This window comes from Acomys russatus, chromosome 15, assembly GCF_903995435.1.
Source record: "Acomys russatus chromosome 15, mAcoRus1.1, whole genome shotgun sequence".
NCBI lineage: Eukaryota > Metazoa > Chordata > Mammalia > Rodentia > Muridae > Acomys > Acomys russatus.
Genome location: NC_067151.1, coordinates 41610221 through 41625625, shown reverse-complemented (window position 1 = coordinate 41625625; position 15405 = coordinate 41610221). Strand labels below are relative to the sequence as shown.

Here is a 15405-nt window from a genome sequence, read left to right as displayed (position 1 = left end):
CTTAGCCATTCTGATGGTTGTAAGATGGACTCTCAGAGTCGTTTTGATTTGCATTTCCTGATGACTAAGGACATTGAGCATTTCTTTAAGTGCTTCTCAGCCATTCATAGTTCCTCTATTGAGAATTCTGTTTAGCTCTGTACCCTTTTTAATTTTTTAAATTATTTTTTTATTTTTACATATACATCTATATTATTGCACCTATATAAAAAAACCACATACAGCAAAAGAAAGACAGAACATTCAGGTATTACATTCGTGTTACATTCATAATGTTCGGTTGTTTGTATATGGCAACCATAAAGAAAACATTTTCCTATCTCGGTGAGTCTAAAATTCAGAATGGAACTCAGTATCTATCATATCTCATCTCTATTAACTTAAAACATCTATCTAGACCTAAATACATCTCAAGCCCCAAACAATTAGGCTCAATTGTGACACTCAACTATTAAAAATAGGAATGCTTCATGAATTTGCATGTCATCCTTGCGCATGTGCCATGCTAATCTATGCTGTATCGTTCCAATTTTAGTATATGTGCTGCTGAAGTGAGCATTGTACCACACTTTGAAATTGTTTTATTTGGTTTGTTGTTATTTAATTTCTTGAGTTCGTTATATATTTTTAATATTATCCCTTGGTCAGATGAAGGGGAGGTAAATATCTTTTCCCAGTCTGTAGACTGCCATTTTGTTCTATTGACAGTGTTCTTTGCCTTACAGAAGCTTTCCATTTTCAAGAGGTCCCATTTGTTAACTGTTGATCTTAGTCCCTCAGCTGTTGCTGTTCTGTTCAGGAAGTTGTCTCCTTTGCCAGTGAGTTCAAGGCTTTCCCCCACTTTCTCTTCTGTTAGATTTAGTGTATCCAATTTTATGTTGAGATCTTTGATCCACTTGGACTTGAATTTTGTGAAGGGTAGTAAATATTCATCTATTTGAATTCTTCTACATGCCAACATCCAGTTACAGTAGCACCATTTGCTGAAGATGCTTTTTTCCCTCTTTTATGGTTTTGGCTTCTTTGTAAAAAAAAAAAAAATCAAGTGTTCATAGGTGTGTGGGTTTATTCCTGTGTCTTTGATTTTATTTTATTGATCAACATGTCTGTTTTAGTGCCAATACCATGTGGTTTTATTACTATTACTTTGTAGTACAACTTGAAACCAGGCAATGGGATACCTCCATAAGTTCTTTTATTGTACATGATTGTTTTTGCCATCCTAGGGTTTTTATTTTTCCATATGACATTGAGAATTGTTCTTTCAAGATCTGTAAAGAATTGTGTTGGGATTTTTAAGGGAATTGCATTGAATCTGTAGATGGCATTTGATAGAATGGCCATTTTTACTATGTTAATCGTACTGATCTGTGAACGTAGAAGACTTTCTATCTCCTGATATCTTCTTCAATTTCATTCTTCAGAGACATGAAGTTCTTGTCATAGATGTCTTTGACTTGCTTGGTTAGAGTTAAACCAAGATATTTTATTTTATTTTATTTTGGGGCTATTGTGAAGGGTGTTGTTTCCCTATTTTTTTCCCCCTCAGCCTGCTTATCATTTGTGTAAAGGTAAGCTACTGATTTGTTTTTAGTTAATGTTGTATCCAGCTAGTTTGCTGAAGGTATTTAACAGCTAGCTGTAGTACTTCTTTGGTAGAACTTTTGTGGTCACTTATATATACTACCATATCATCTATGGATAGTGATACTTCTTTTCCAGTTTGTATCCCCCTTGACCTCTCTTGGTTGTCTTATTGTAGTAGCTAAGACTTTGAGTACTATGTTGAATATATGATCAGTTTTAGAGATGGTTCCATGTGGTGCTGAGAAGAAGGTATACTCTTTTGTGTTTGGGTGAAATGTTCTGTAGTTATCTGTTAGATCCATTTGATCTATAACATTGGTGAGTTTCATTATTCCTTTGTTTAGTTTCTGTCTCAATAAACTTTCAATTGGTGACAGTGGGATGTTGAAGTCTCCCACAATTAATGTGTAGAGTTCAATGTGTGATTTAAGCTTTAGTAATGTTTCTTTTAGGAATGTGGGTGCTCTTTCTTTTGGGGCATAAATGTCCAGAATTGAGGTGCCATCTTGACAGATTTTTACTTTGATGAGTATGAAATGCCCTTCCCCATCTCCTTTGGTTATTTTTGCTTGAAAGTCTATTTTACTAGATATTACAATATCTACTCCAGCTTGCTTTTTGGGTGCATTTGCTTGGAAAACCTTTTTCTAGCTCTTTACTCTGAGGTAATGTCTACATTTGTTGTTCCTGAGGTGTGTTTCTTGTATGCAGCACAATGATGGATCCTATTTTCATATCCACTGTTTTGGCCTCATCTTTGTAATGAGGAATTGAGTCCAATGATGTTGAGAGATACTAATGACCAATGGTGGAGCCCTCTGGCCCTGAGTTTTGTTGAATGTCTTCTTGTGCTGTCCTTTAGCCTTCTGGTTGTCTCTCATGTTGACAGACTTGGAGGCCACTGGTGGTCCCTCATGGCTGTTGCTGCTGGCTGCCACCTCTGAGAGTGCAAGCAGAGTGTGGCCCAGGAACCTGTGAATGGAGGGCAGAGAACAGACTCACTGTAGTCCCCAATGGCTGTTGTCTCTAGGACTGCAGGCAGAGCTCAGCAGAGACTTCCAAAGGCTTCTGTCCCTGGAACTTGAAATAAATCTATTTCAATGTAAGGAAAAAAAAAATAACTCCCAATTCAAGAGTAATAACTTAGAAGTCTAGTTTAAAATGAGACAAAAAATTGAATATTTCATGGAAGAAGATACAAGAAGATAAATGAATGTGAAAAGATATTCCAATTTGTACACTATTATAGAAATGAAAATGAAGCCACAATGAAACTCAACTACACCAATTACAATGTCTAACAAACATGGAAGAGACTGATCCTGCCAAGGCTTGGCAAGAGGCCTGTGTCACCACTGACTGTTGGAAGATTAAAATGCTTTAAGCACTGGGGAAAACACAGACTTAAAAAATAATAATGTTAAAGCTGCGTCTACCTTAATGACATGGTAATTTGTATATATTCACCCACAAGAAATAAAAATATGGTCTCACAAAGAGTTAAGTATAGTTTCTCAAAGCAGATTTAGTCATACATGCCAACATCTGGGAAAACTCAGTGCGTTAAATAGAAAAAAGATAAACTGTGGATTACAATGGAATCTTTTTTACGTTTTAAAAGGAACAAGCCACTGACAGATTAACAAAATAGATGATCCTCAAAAACACACCAAAGAATTTTATCTTTTTTAAAAGGTTTGTTTAATTCAGAAGAATTTCTAAAATAAAAGACACTCATGTACAGTAGGAGGAAATAGATCAGTGGATCTTGTGGTGGGTGAGGAAGGTGGTGGCAAGGCCAAAGGGATTTTATACACAGTAGAAATGCTCGGTGTCTTGACTGAGGTGGTAAGTTACCTGACTGTGGATAAATATCAAAATTCACAAATAGACAAGTAACATAAGTGAATTTCATTGCAGGAAAATTACACTCAGATTAGGTATTTTAATTGCAGTAAAACTCACATAATATAAAATAAATGATTAAGTGCACAATTCATTGACCTCTGATACATTCATGAAAATTGGTTACCACAAATTTTACCTACTTCCAAAATGTTTTCATCTCCCAGAGAGAAACCCTATGCTCATTAAATATTATTTCTTATTTCCTATCCTGCCTACGGACCCTGGCAAGCACCTGTCTCCTGGCTCTATGGGTTTATTTAATGATTATTTTATAAAGAAATGAAACCATATTCTATGTAGCCTTAATGTTAGCTTTTCACCTAGTATTTTTTCAAGGTCATCACATCAGTAATGTATTGCATTTTATCATGAAAAAATGCTGGCATATACATGTATATATGTATGTGTATGTGCGTGTGTATGCGTATGTGTATATATGTTTATATATATGTACACACACACATTATATATATATATATATATATATATATATATATATATATATATATATATATGTACCACAAATTGTTTCACCACTGATCCAAGAGTAAAATTTGGATTATTTGCACGTTTCTGGTCATTGTATACAGTAGTGCTCCAAACCAATGTACATGTAGTTTTTAAAGACCTGTTTTTAATTTTTTTTTTTTTTGCATCCATATCCAAGAGTGGAATTGTTCAGGAATACTGGTAAATATGTTTGCCTGCTTAAGTACCACTAGCCTACTTTCCAGTGGCTATATTTTTAGTCACATCAATATACAAAGGTTGAAATTTGCTGAAAGCTTTGTCAATACTTCTTTCCCACTGTTGGCGCAACACGCTGCCTCTCTGTGGTTTTGCTGTGTCCATAGTGACCAAGCCTCACTTCAGGTGCTTATTAAACATATGTATGTTTTCTTTGGAGCAGTATGCATGGCTGGAAAATATTTTTCCCCAGCTTCTGTTGACTTTTCATTTTCTTGATCTTTGGTGAAGTACAACATATTTGTTTTTCTTTATTTGTCTAAGTGTTTGGCATCATGTCCTAAGAAACCATTGCCAAACCCAAAGTCATGAATACTTATCCCAATGTTTTCTTCAACAAGTGTTATGGTTTTAGCATTTACATGTTCATCATCAATGTTTTTAAAGCTCTGTGTATGTGTGTAAGTGCTTTGTGTATATGTGTGTGTTTGTGTGTGCGCGCACATGTGCATGTGGATGTGGATGTGCATGTGTGTGCATGCGTGTGTGTGTAAGTGCTTTGTGTATATGTGTGTGTTTGTCTATGCGCACACATGTGCATGTGGATGTGGATGTGCATGTGTGTGCATGCGTGTGCGCGCGCACGTGCACGTGTGTGTGTGTATGTGTGTGTGTGTGTGTGTATGTGTGTGTGTGTGTGTAGGCTAATGTCTGGTGTCTTCCCCAATCACTTGTGCTAGTTTTTGAGACAAGGTCTTTCACTGAACCTGAAGCATGGCTCGCTGGAGATCTGCCTGTCTAGGCATCACTCTCACCCCTAGGTCTAGCATTTTACACGAAAGCTGGGGATTTGAACTCAGGTCTTCATGCTTGCATGGCAAGCACTTTACTCACTGAGATATCCTCCCTGGTCCCAGTTTGGGTTCATATTTGTATGTAGTATTAAGTGGGTAAGCTATTTCATTTTGCATGAAGATAGCCAGTTGTTCAGGCTCCATTTTTGAAATTAAAATTCTTCACCCATTGAAGGGTCTTGATATCCTTGTCAAAAATCAATTACCCATAGATGTATTTGTTGGGGACAGGCCATATGGCCAATGTTCAGCCATCTTGTCAGAGCCTACGTTTCTATCTCTCCAGCAGTCTGTCATTTACCAGAAACCAGCTGACCCTGTTATGGTTTGGCAGTTAGACTAAAGATAAGATTTAGACGGAGCCACCCTGTTTACGTTTAGCAGTTAGATTAGATAAAGATAGCAAATTATTCGGTGTGGCAGAACGTTGTGACCTACTTGGGATTCTTCGCATCTTGAGATAGCCTGCAGCTGGGTTGCCATAGCAATATGCTTCCCTGCCCCCTGCCCTATAAAACCTTCTACCTGAAAAATACAATTTGAGAGTTTGATCAAAGACTTGCTCTCCTTCTTCATGTCTTGTGTTCTGTCCCTATGCAGGAGAATCCTCCTCCCGAGCATTAGTCGAACCCCGGCAGGCCGGGTCATGTATTGGTTTAATTGTACTTGTCTTTATGGCTATCCTTATACCAGTAGTGCACTGTTTTAATTACCAGCCCTTTGCAAGTAAGGTTTGAAGGCAGGGAGTGTGAGTCTTCCAATTTCATTCTATCCCAATGTTGTTTCCCTGAGACTTATTTTGAGGATTATCTTTTCCATTTGGGGGCAGCTAACTGTTGACATCTGTTACAGGCCACATTCAGTCTCTGCGTCACTTAGAGTACTGCTGCATCTTAACAGTGCTATGTCTCTCCATCCATGAGCATAAGTTATCTTCCCATTTGCTCCGGGTTTTGTCTTTAGTAACGCTTTGTAAGTCTTAGTCGTCACTCCCTTCTATGATTAAATTCATTCCCAAGTATTTCATTCTTCTGAAAGGTTCAAATATTTTTTTTTTTTTTTTTTGCTTGAGCCAGTGAGGTGGCTCAGTGGATAAAGGCACTTGCTACTGGGCTTGACCACCTAAGCTGGATCCTTAAGAACCAACTCCCACAGTTGACCTTTGACCTTCATACTTGGACATTTTGCTCCACGACACCCCCCACACCCCAACACACGCAATAAACAAGTGTAATAAAATTTTGTGTAAACTTTTTTTTACTTCCTTTTTAGATTGCTCATTACTGTGTAGTGAGCTCATATCCTGCAGCTTTGGAAGTCACAGCTTGGGTACTCAGATTCATGATTTTCTACGTGTAGAATCATGCCATTTGCACGTTTAGATGGTTTCCTTTCTTCTCGACCACTTTGGACTTCTTTATTTGTTTTTCTTGCCAAACAGGCCTGGCTAGCACTTCCAGCGTAATTACAAACAGTACTGAGAAACGTGGAAGCCTTGTCTTATTCCTGATCCCCTAGAGCTGTGCTTTAGGCTCTTCTGCACAGGATGTGGGTTTTCAGAAGCGCCCTTCCTCATGTGATGGGAGCTGCTTCCGTCCCTAGTTGCCACCACAGTGTTTTCATCATGAAGGAGACTGTGGCATGGCACATCAATTGTTTGCTGATTATTTTTAAACAATTCAGATGATTGTGGAGTTGTTCTCCATTGTTCTGTGAATATGATGCAGTAAATTTTAGTTTTCTTATGTTGGCCCACCTTTGTGTTTCTAGGTAAACTCTCCTTTCCCATGTAATATAAGTGACTTGATTTTCTATTGTTTTCAGTTTGCGAGTCTTTTGTTAATGACTTTTGAACCTACTTTGAGGATATCTTGGTCTCTTGTTTTGCTTTCCTGTGGTGTCTTTTCTGGCCTTGGTGCCAGGATAATGCCCCACACACAGGATGTTATGTCTTTCCTCGTTTACTTTTTGGGAAAAATGAAAGGTACTAGTATCAATTTCCTTCAAAGTTTGGTGGAACTCACTGACGAAGCCATCTGATTCTGTACTTTTTTTTTTTTAAGTTGAGAGATTTTGATTACTAATTCAATGTCTTTGTTTTCATAAATTGCTTCGATTTTAATTTTTTTCTGAGTCATGTATTTGGCAGAATAAGTTTCTAAAAATTAGTCCATTTCATCAGGGTTACCTAGTTTGGTACCCTATAGTTTCACAGCATTTACTCACAATTCCTATTTCTATAAAATAGGTATGATGTCCCCACTTTCACTTTGAATTTTTTGCATCTTATATGTCAATGTATGTATATATCTGTGTATATGTGTTTATGTGTACCTACTTCTGTGTGCATGTGTTTGTGCATATCTTTGTGTGTCTATATGCTTGTCTCTCTCTGTGTGTGTGTGTGTGTGTGTGTCTGTGTGTATGTGTGTGGTGTGTGTATGTGTGTGTGTGTGTTTAGTGTCTAGCTCATTCTGCCTGAATTTGTTATTTATTTATTTTCTTATTGTTTTATTTCCTTGTTAAAAATATTTTACTAAATGTCTTTTCTGGTCTTACTCATTACTGTCTTTTTCTAGAAGCTTATTTCTCCTGTCTGTATGAGATAGACAATTGATTTCTCTAATTTGGAATATGATAGTCTCTTTTTAGTGTGAGAATAGGGGTCAAAGAAAACCCAGTACCTCTCTAGTCAGACGACTGTCTTTTCACAGTGACCCCATTTCCACTTTTCCATGATCTCCTGTGCAAGAACAACATGGCTCAGCATGATCCAGCAATATGTGCGTGTTACAACAAAAGAGTCAGTGATTACATCAGCAAGGCTTAGTGGGCAGGCCATGACTCTGTAGAAGACAAGTAAATCTACTTTAAATTTTGCCTCTACCATTTTATAGCTATGGCTTTATTAAGTTAACTTCAGAGCACCAATTCCCAAACTCACACTGGTAAATATGGAACACAGCATGAAGCCACAGATGCCATACAGGCCAGCACACAGCAGGAACTCAATCAGATCAGGGCCCTCCCTGGCTCTGTGTCCCTCAGACAACAAGAGGCATGTCACAGTTTCCAGCAGCACACAGCTCAGGAGCTTGTTTGAATATAGAATCCCAGCCCAGCCCAGAGCCACAGTGAGTCAGAATCTAGTGTAAAAAAGATGTCACCTATTGCCCCTGCACACAGAAGTGGAGGAGGTTTCTGGTACCAAAGGGCTGTGTGGCTGGTTCCTAGCATCAGCATCTGCCTCTGTCAAATTTCTAGACCTGTATCTCACAAACACTCCTCCTTCAAGACACTAAGAGCTGCACCTAACGACATCTCACTGCCAAAATGAGACACATCTGTGGTGGTATGTGGGCATGGCTCATTGACCTAAAAAGTGTGTATCTGCTACCCCAGCGCTCCGATACGAAGATAGGGCCATAGATGGGAGAACTGGCAGGAGGCCTGCAGGACTCCGCACAGCCATGATAATAGAAGGTGCTTGAAGGCGAAGGTGAGAATCGAGTCTTGAAAGTCAGTCTCTGACTTTCACACCGGAGCTATGGCATGCATGTGTGCACCTCACTAAATAAATAAGTAAGTAAGTAGAATTTTTAAATTATACTTCAGGTCTTCTTTCAGCCACAATATGGAAAACTTAATTTAATAAAAATTTCCTATTTTAAAGTCACCCTCAACCCCCAATTTCTAGAGCTTTGGTGCCTTTTACAATGCATTGGTTTGTGAATAAGGGGCAAAGGGGACATTGGGTGACAGAGGAAAAGACTGGCAGGTCGGAAGCACCTGACTGTGACCCGCTCACATTGTCGTCCCAGCTCTAGCTTAGAATTTTTATATTATAGCCCATAATCTGGGCCCTCAACCTAAAGGTTACAGTTCCCCTCATTTGTATGAAAAACTTACTTGAATGTCACAGTGTTGGCCAGAAAAATGACCCGTTTTGTGGGCTTTGAAAGATAGCTATGGAGACTATAGAGACGAGGAGGAAAGGCCCTCCTGGAGAGGCTTCTACTTAGTGAAGCCACTCAAAGCTCATGCATTCAGTGCGCATGTGTAAACCGGAAATCATACTTCCTGCTTTTGTAAAGACTAAAGAATATAGATACACATAATACAAGCTCGGTCAACAACCTAAACTGAAGTAAGAAAAGGGCCACTTGGTGGCAGAAGGGTACCCTGATTTATCTTTTGGGCCCTAACTGCAGTCACACGGGTTCCCGCAAAAGGTAAGCAGAGGAAGATTTGACGAAGAAGTAGGGCAGCAAGCTGAGGCTGACTGAGAGGAGGCAGCTGTGAGCCAAGGGGATGCTGGAAGCCCCAGAAGCTGGAGGTGTGGGAAGCAAGAGAGCTGTGAGGGGAAACGGGCGTTTCCTGAACCTTACCTTCTAACCCTGTTGTCCCCTAGTTTGTCAGCTTACTGCCAAAGCTGACAGCGCTCTACGAAATGGCGTGCTCAAAGTAGCAGCGAAATAGACGGCGTCAGGAAACCGCAGAATCTCCATTGGTCTGTCTAGCAGAAATACAGTGGACTTGGGTCAGCGGATACAGTGTCGTGTTCAGACTGTTGTAGATTGTGACATGTTGGAGCCAGGAAGATTGTGAATATCCGCTTCTGTGATTGGCTTGTAAGCATGTGGCCGTTATACTTCAGCTTCTATGCTTCTAAACTTGGTGATTACTACATATGGTAATATCATCCATTATTTAATTGATGGTATTACTTCATTCACACAAAAATTGCCAGGCACTAGAAAGAGAAAGATGAGCGAGACACAACCCTTACCCCAAGTTCCGTATGACAGTAGAGAATTACAAACCTGGACAGTTCCAGGGTCCTCCTCATTGATCTGCCCCAACCCAAGGATGAAGCGAACATTTAACACGCACCTGCAGCAAGGTGATAGAATGGGGTTGTCGGGCTGTGGAAGCCAGAACCTTTGCTCTAAAGCTCCATGTACAGCGTCCTAACTCCTTCACAGTCCATTTTATTTGTCTACTTTCTGTTTCTTCCACTAGCTGGAAGCCCTGTTTGCCTTTGGGGCACATACGCAATCTGAGCTAAGGGTGTAACTAATTGTTGGTAGAGCACTTTCCTACCGTGTAGGAGGTGCTGGGTTTGGTCCCCTGTATCCGTTCCCTTGCCCAAAACAACCAAGAGAAGTTGCTTGAATGAATGAATTATTAAATAAAACCGAAGATATAATACAAAAAATTATACTGGCCAAATAGATGGCTCATTGCATAAAAATATTTGCCATGTAAGATTGATAGCCTGGGTTTGATCTTGGGATCCACAATGGAAAGAGATAATCAACTCCCCACCACTGTCCCTTGACCTCCACACTTATACTGTGGCATGCATGTACCTGCACTCCCATACATTTCACACACAGGCACACACACAGGCACACACCCTTGCACATACACACTCATGTACACACATACACCATGCACATGTTCCAAAAGTAGGGGTGAAATTAGGGTGCGCCTGATGGTCTGATTGATGTTTTTACTATTTTTCTTGTTTTACAACTCTAAAAACTGGGTGTGTCTTATGATCAGGTGCATCTTATAATTCAAAAGATATGGTACATACAAATAAATAAAATTTGAAATGTTTTTTTTTGTCTGCAAATAGTATATGCAGAGATATATTTGGGGAGTGAACATACCATCGCACACAGACTGAGCTGTGTAGATACAGGCTGGAGTCCCCGGAGGTGTGAAATCACAGTTAAGAACCTCATTAGAGAGGCCCAGGTCACAAACAGACCCTGCCTTTTGGTTTCCAGTATCGGGTGGAAGGCTACGTGATATGACTAGAATGTTCATCCACAGTGCCCCAGCCCTCACTCTTTAGTGCTGAATTCACCTGAAGCAGAAATCTTATCACTTCTCATGCAGAATGCAGATGTATATAGAAGCCACAGCTCCCAGCAGGTAGAGAGACTACTAGACATTCTGGAGATCAGGTGACTATACCACCATCTCTCTTTTCTGCCAAGAAAAGTAGAGCATGGGATCATAAAAGGAAAGACAAAGAGTGGGTTTCAAAAATCACTTAGTGGTTGCCTTAGGGCTTAGCATGGAGAGCACACAAGGAGAAAGCAAGGGAAGACACCATCAGTTTCAATAACCCCTTGGAAAAGGTCCACTCCTAAATGCCCTTCATCTGTGTTGCTGTTTGTTGAAGGTTTGGGGAGCTGACTAAGAATGTTTTATGCTAATTGGCCTTATGTGACATCCCTTTATCATCTGAAATTAATATACAGCCCAGTAGATACAAGGTTAATGGAACATCTTCTCCACCTCAGATTTGCAACTTGGCATTTTCCCCAAAACACCACTTTCATCTTTACATAAGTGGTTGTGTCTATAACGACTTTTACGGAAGGCACACTGTCTGATCCCATCAACCTGTCTATGAAACACTGCAAAGGGAAATCGCTCCCTGTCACTGCAAAAGATGCTCTGCTCTTCAGTGTCCCGACACGCGCCTGGATGTCCAACAAATTTGACATCCTCTTACTGGGGGGGTGGGGGGGGGCAACAGCAGCCTGGTGCACCCACCACAGCTAGCCTCATAACAGCCCACTACTGCAGCCAGCTGCAGCGATGCCATCCCACACTGGAAAACCTCCTGAGGGGCACAAGCACATGCAATCCCAGTGTGCAGAGAAAGTCGAGGCTTCCTTCCTCCTCCTCCTCCTCCTCTCCCTCCTTCTCGTTTCCAAGCAAGCATGTTGGGGTGACTCCTGGAAAGTTAGCTTGCTAATATGTGAGGCTTTCGCTGAAGACTGACTTTTCCTGAACCCCTGGGTCTCTTTGATAGACAGAAAAAAAAAAAAAAAAAAAAAAAAAAAAAGCTAAGAAGATGGAGATGAGATATTTGGACCTCCAAGGAAAGAAATCAAGAACATCAGCAGGTTTGTTTCTGTTTACCCAGCTTGGGTCACAGCACAAGGAGGTAAATGGAGGACAGAGTCTGGAGGATAACCCCACAGAATTTCTGCTCCCAGAGCTCCAGAGGCCATTATGACGTCATCCTCACCTTTAAGAAGAAAACAAAAAAAAAAAAAAGTTAGAGGATGACTCTTGGCAGTCAGCTCTCTTCTTCCATTATGCGTTTCACGTTTTGAACTCAGGTCATCAAGCATATGAAACAATTGAACCTACAGTGAACACTGTAGCTGTCTTAGTTACTTTTCTATTGATGTGCTAAGACACCATGACCAAAGCAACTTACAGAAGAAAAACAGTACTTGGGGTTTACGGTTTCAGAGAGTTAAAGTTCATGAGCATCATGATAGGGAGCATGGCAGTGAGCAGGCATGCTTGATACAACAAGCACGAGGCTGAGAAAGCTCCCAGCAATGCTGTGGGCTTTTGAAACCTCAAAGCCTGCCCCCAGTGATGCATTTCCTCCAACATGGCCACACCTCCCAATCCCTTCCCAAACAGTTCCATCAGCTGGGGACCAAACCTTTAAATGTGTGAGCCTATGGGAGCCATTCTCATTCAAACCACAACACCAGCTCTGGCTTAACTTTCCGTGGCTGTGTTAAGTTTGCCGTGTGCCTAGTCTACACTCCCGTGACCAAGCCTCCTAGGTTTCTCCTTTTGGAATGGTTAAGAAGAGGAGTTTGCAGAAATGATGCTGCGAATGTTCTTCTACATCTCCCGACTTGCATATGCATGTGTTTATAAAGACGTGGAAGTGCAGGTACCAGCTGATGCCAGCTCTACCAGGTGTTAAAAACTCCAGGTGCCCCTGCCTTTCCTCAGAGAGGACAGCAGCCTGCGTTCCTCAGCAACATTTGGTATTGGATGCTCCCTCGACTTGTCTTTGAAACTGTGACTTTTGCATTTTACTGGTCTCCACTGCTGGTTAGCACTGCCCACAATTCCTCTTCTACAGACTTCTTAAATCCATTGTCCAAACCGGAGTCCCTTTGTTTTCTTTCTGATTCCTTACATAACCTGGGTGAGAATCTTTTATGTTGAAGACGTTCTTGCTGGAACCAGAGTTTGATTTTGTGCTACTTTTGGGTTAGCAGAAGTTTAAAGTTATAGTATAATTAGATTTGATCAATGCATTTAAAGTTTTTTTTGTTTGTTTTGTTTTTTCGGTTTTTTTGTCTGTTTGTTTGTTTTGTTTTGTTTTGTTTTGTTTTGGTCTGAAGAAATACTTTTATGTCCTCAATTCAAAAGGAGTCTCTATGGAGGATGCAGCTGAATCTGGTGCTCAGAGCACTGGCTGATCTTCCAGAGGACAGTGGGTTCAAACCCAAAGCCACAATCATCTGTAACTCCACTCAGAGATCTGTTGCCCACCCTGGCCTCAGTGGCCACCAGTCATGTGCTTGGTGTGCAGACATACAGGCAAGCAAAATGCACATCCATGTAAAATAAACAAATTTAACATTTTTACACTTGACTTTTGATTTTTATACTGTTTGTCTATACATGCCTTCATTTATTATGTGACATAAAATTACAATTTTGCACCTTTTTTGGATTTAACTATTTATCCCACCAGCATTTACCAAATGGTGTTATACTCCCAGTGTTCTGAAATGTCAGTTATTAAACATAGTTTCCAGATGTGAGTTGGATTTTTTTTCCCTGGCCTTTTCACTGCTTCCCTGTTTCACTCACCTCACATTTCTGTCAATGCCACACTGTCCTAATTACAACAGCTTTGCAGTAAGTCTTGGAATTCGTGTGGTGTGAACCAGAGAATAATCTGGGAACCAATGAAATAAAACAAATGAGCCAGTGTTTTCCTGCATTGGCATAAGCCTAATCTTTAAATACTTTTTATTTCAGATATTTTGAATTGTACAATTTATGCAACAGTATTCTTGTTTTTCTTTATGTATTCCTGTGCTTTGTTGGGGCAAGCAGTTTAGCTACCTGTGGTACATAGGACCACAGTGATGCTGGAGTAGATGGGAGCACAGTGATGCTGTGGTGGATGGGAGCACAGTGATGCTGTGGTGGATGGGAACACAGTGATGCTGTGGTGGATGGGAGCACAGTGATGCTGTGGTGGATGGCAGCACAGTGATGCTGTGGTGGATGGCAGCACAGTGATGCTGTGGTGGATGGGAGCACAGTGATGCTGTGGTGGATAGGAGCACAGTGATGCTGTGGTGGATGGGAGCACAGTGATGCTGTGGTGGATGGGAGCACAGTGATGCTGTGGTGGATGGGAGCACAGTGATGCTGTGGTGGATGGGAGCACAGTGATGCTGTGGTGGATGGGAGCAGAGTGATGCTGTGGTGGATGGGAACACAGTGATGCTGTGGTGGATGGGAGCACAGTGATGCTGTGGTGGATGGGAGCACAGTGATGCTGTGGTGGATGGGAACACAGTGATGCTGTGGTGGATGGGAGCACAGTGATGCTGTGGTGGATAGGAGCACAGTGATGCTGGAGTAGGTGGGAGCACAGTGATGCTGTGGTGGATGGGAGCACAGTGATGCTGTGGTGGATAGGAGCACAGTGATGCTGTGGTGGATAGGAGCACAGTGATGCTGTGGTGGATGGGAGCACAGTGATGCTGTGGTGGATGGGAGCACAGTGATGCTGTGGTGGATAGGAGCACAGTGATGCTGGAGTAGGTGGGAGCACAGTGATTCTGTGGTGGATGGGAGCACAGTGATGCTGTGGCGGATGGGAACACAGTGATGCTGTGGTGGATGGGAGCACAGTGATGCTGTGGCGGATGGGAACACAGTGATGCTGTGGTGGATGGGAGCACAGTGATGCTGTGGTGGATAGAAGCACAGTGATGCTGGAGTAGGTGGGAGCACAGTGATGCTGGAGTAGGTGGCAGCACAGTGATGCTGTGGTGGATGGGAGCACAGTGATGCTGGAGTAGGTGGGAGCACAGTGATGCTGTGGTGGATGGGAGCACAGTGATGCTGTGGTGGATGGGAGCACAGTGATGCTGTGGTGGATGGGAGCACAGTGATGCTGTGGTGGATGGGAGCACAGTGATGCTGTGGTGGATAGGAGCACAGTGATGCTGGAGTAGGTGGCAGCACAGTGATGCTGTGGTGGATGGGAGCACAGTGATGCTGTGGTGGATAGGAGCACAGTGATGCTGTGGTGGATAGGAGCACAGTGATGCTGTGGTGGATGGGAGCACAGTGATGCTGTGGTGGATGGGAGCACAGTGATGCTGTGGTGGATAGGAGCACAGTGATGCTGGAGTAGGTGGCAGCACAGTGATGCTGTGGTGGATAGGAGCACAGTGATGCTGGAGTAGGTGGGAGCACAGTGATTCTGTGGTGGATGGGAGCACAGTGATGCTGTGGCGGATGGGAGCACAGTGATGCTGTGGTGGATGGGAAC

At 41.7% G+C, this 15405-nt stretch overlaps 1 non-coding gene across 1 annotated transcript; it reads right to left on the bottom strand.

The window, feature by feature from the left end:
- Positions 1 to 452: 452 nt before the first annotated feature.
- LOC127199733 (U6 spliceosomal RNA) lies at positions 453 to 559 on the bottom strand. The gene has a single exon (XR_007831997.1). It is a non-coding gene; the product is annotated as a U6 spliceosomal RNA (small nuclear RNA).
- Between the last annotated feature and the right edge of the window lie 14846 nt (positions 560 to 15405).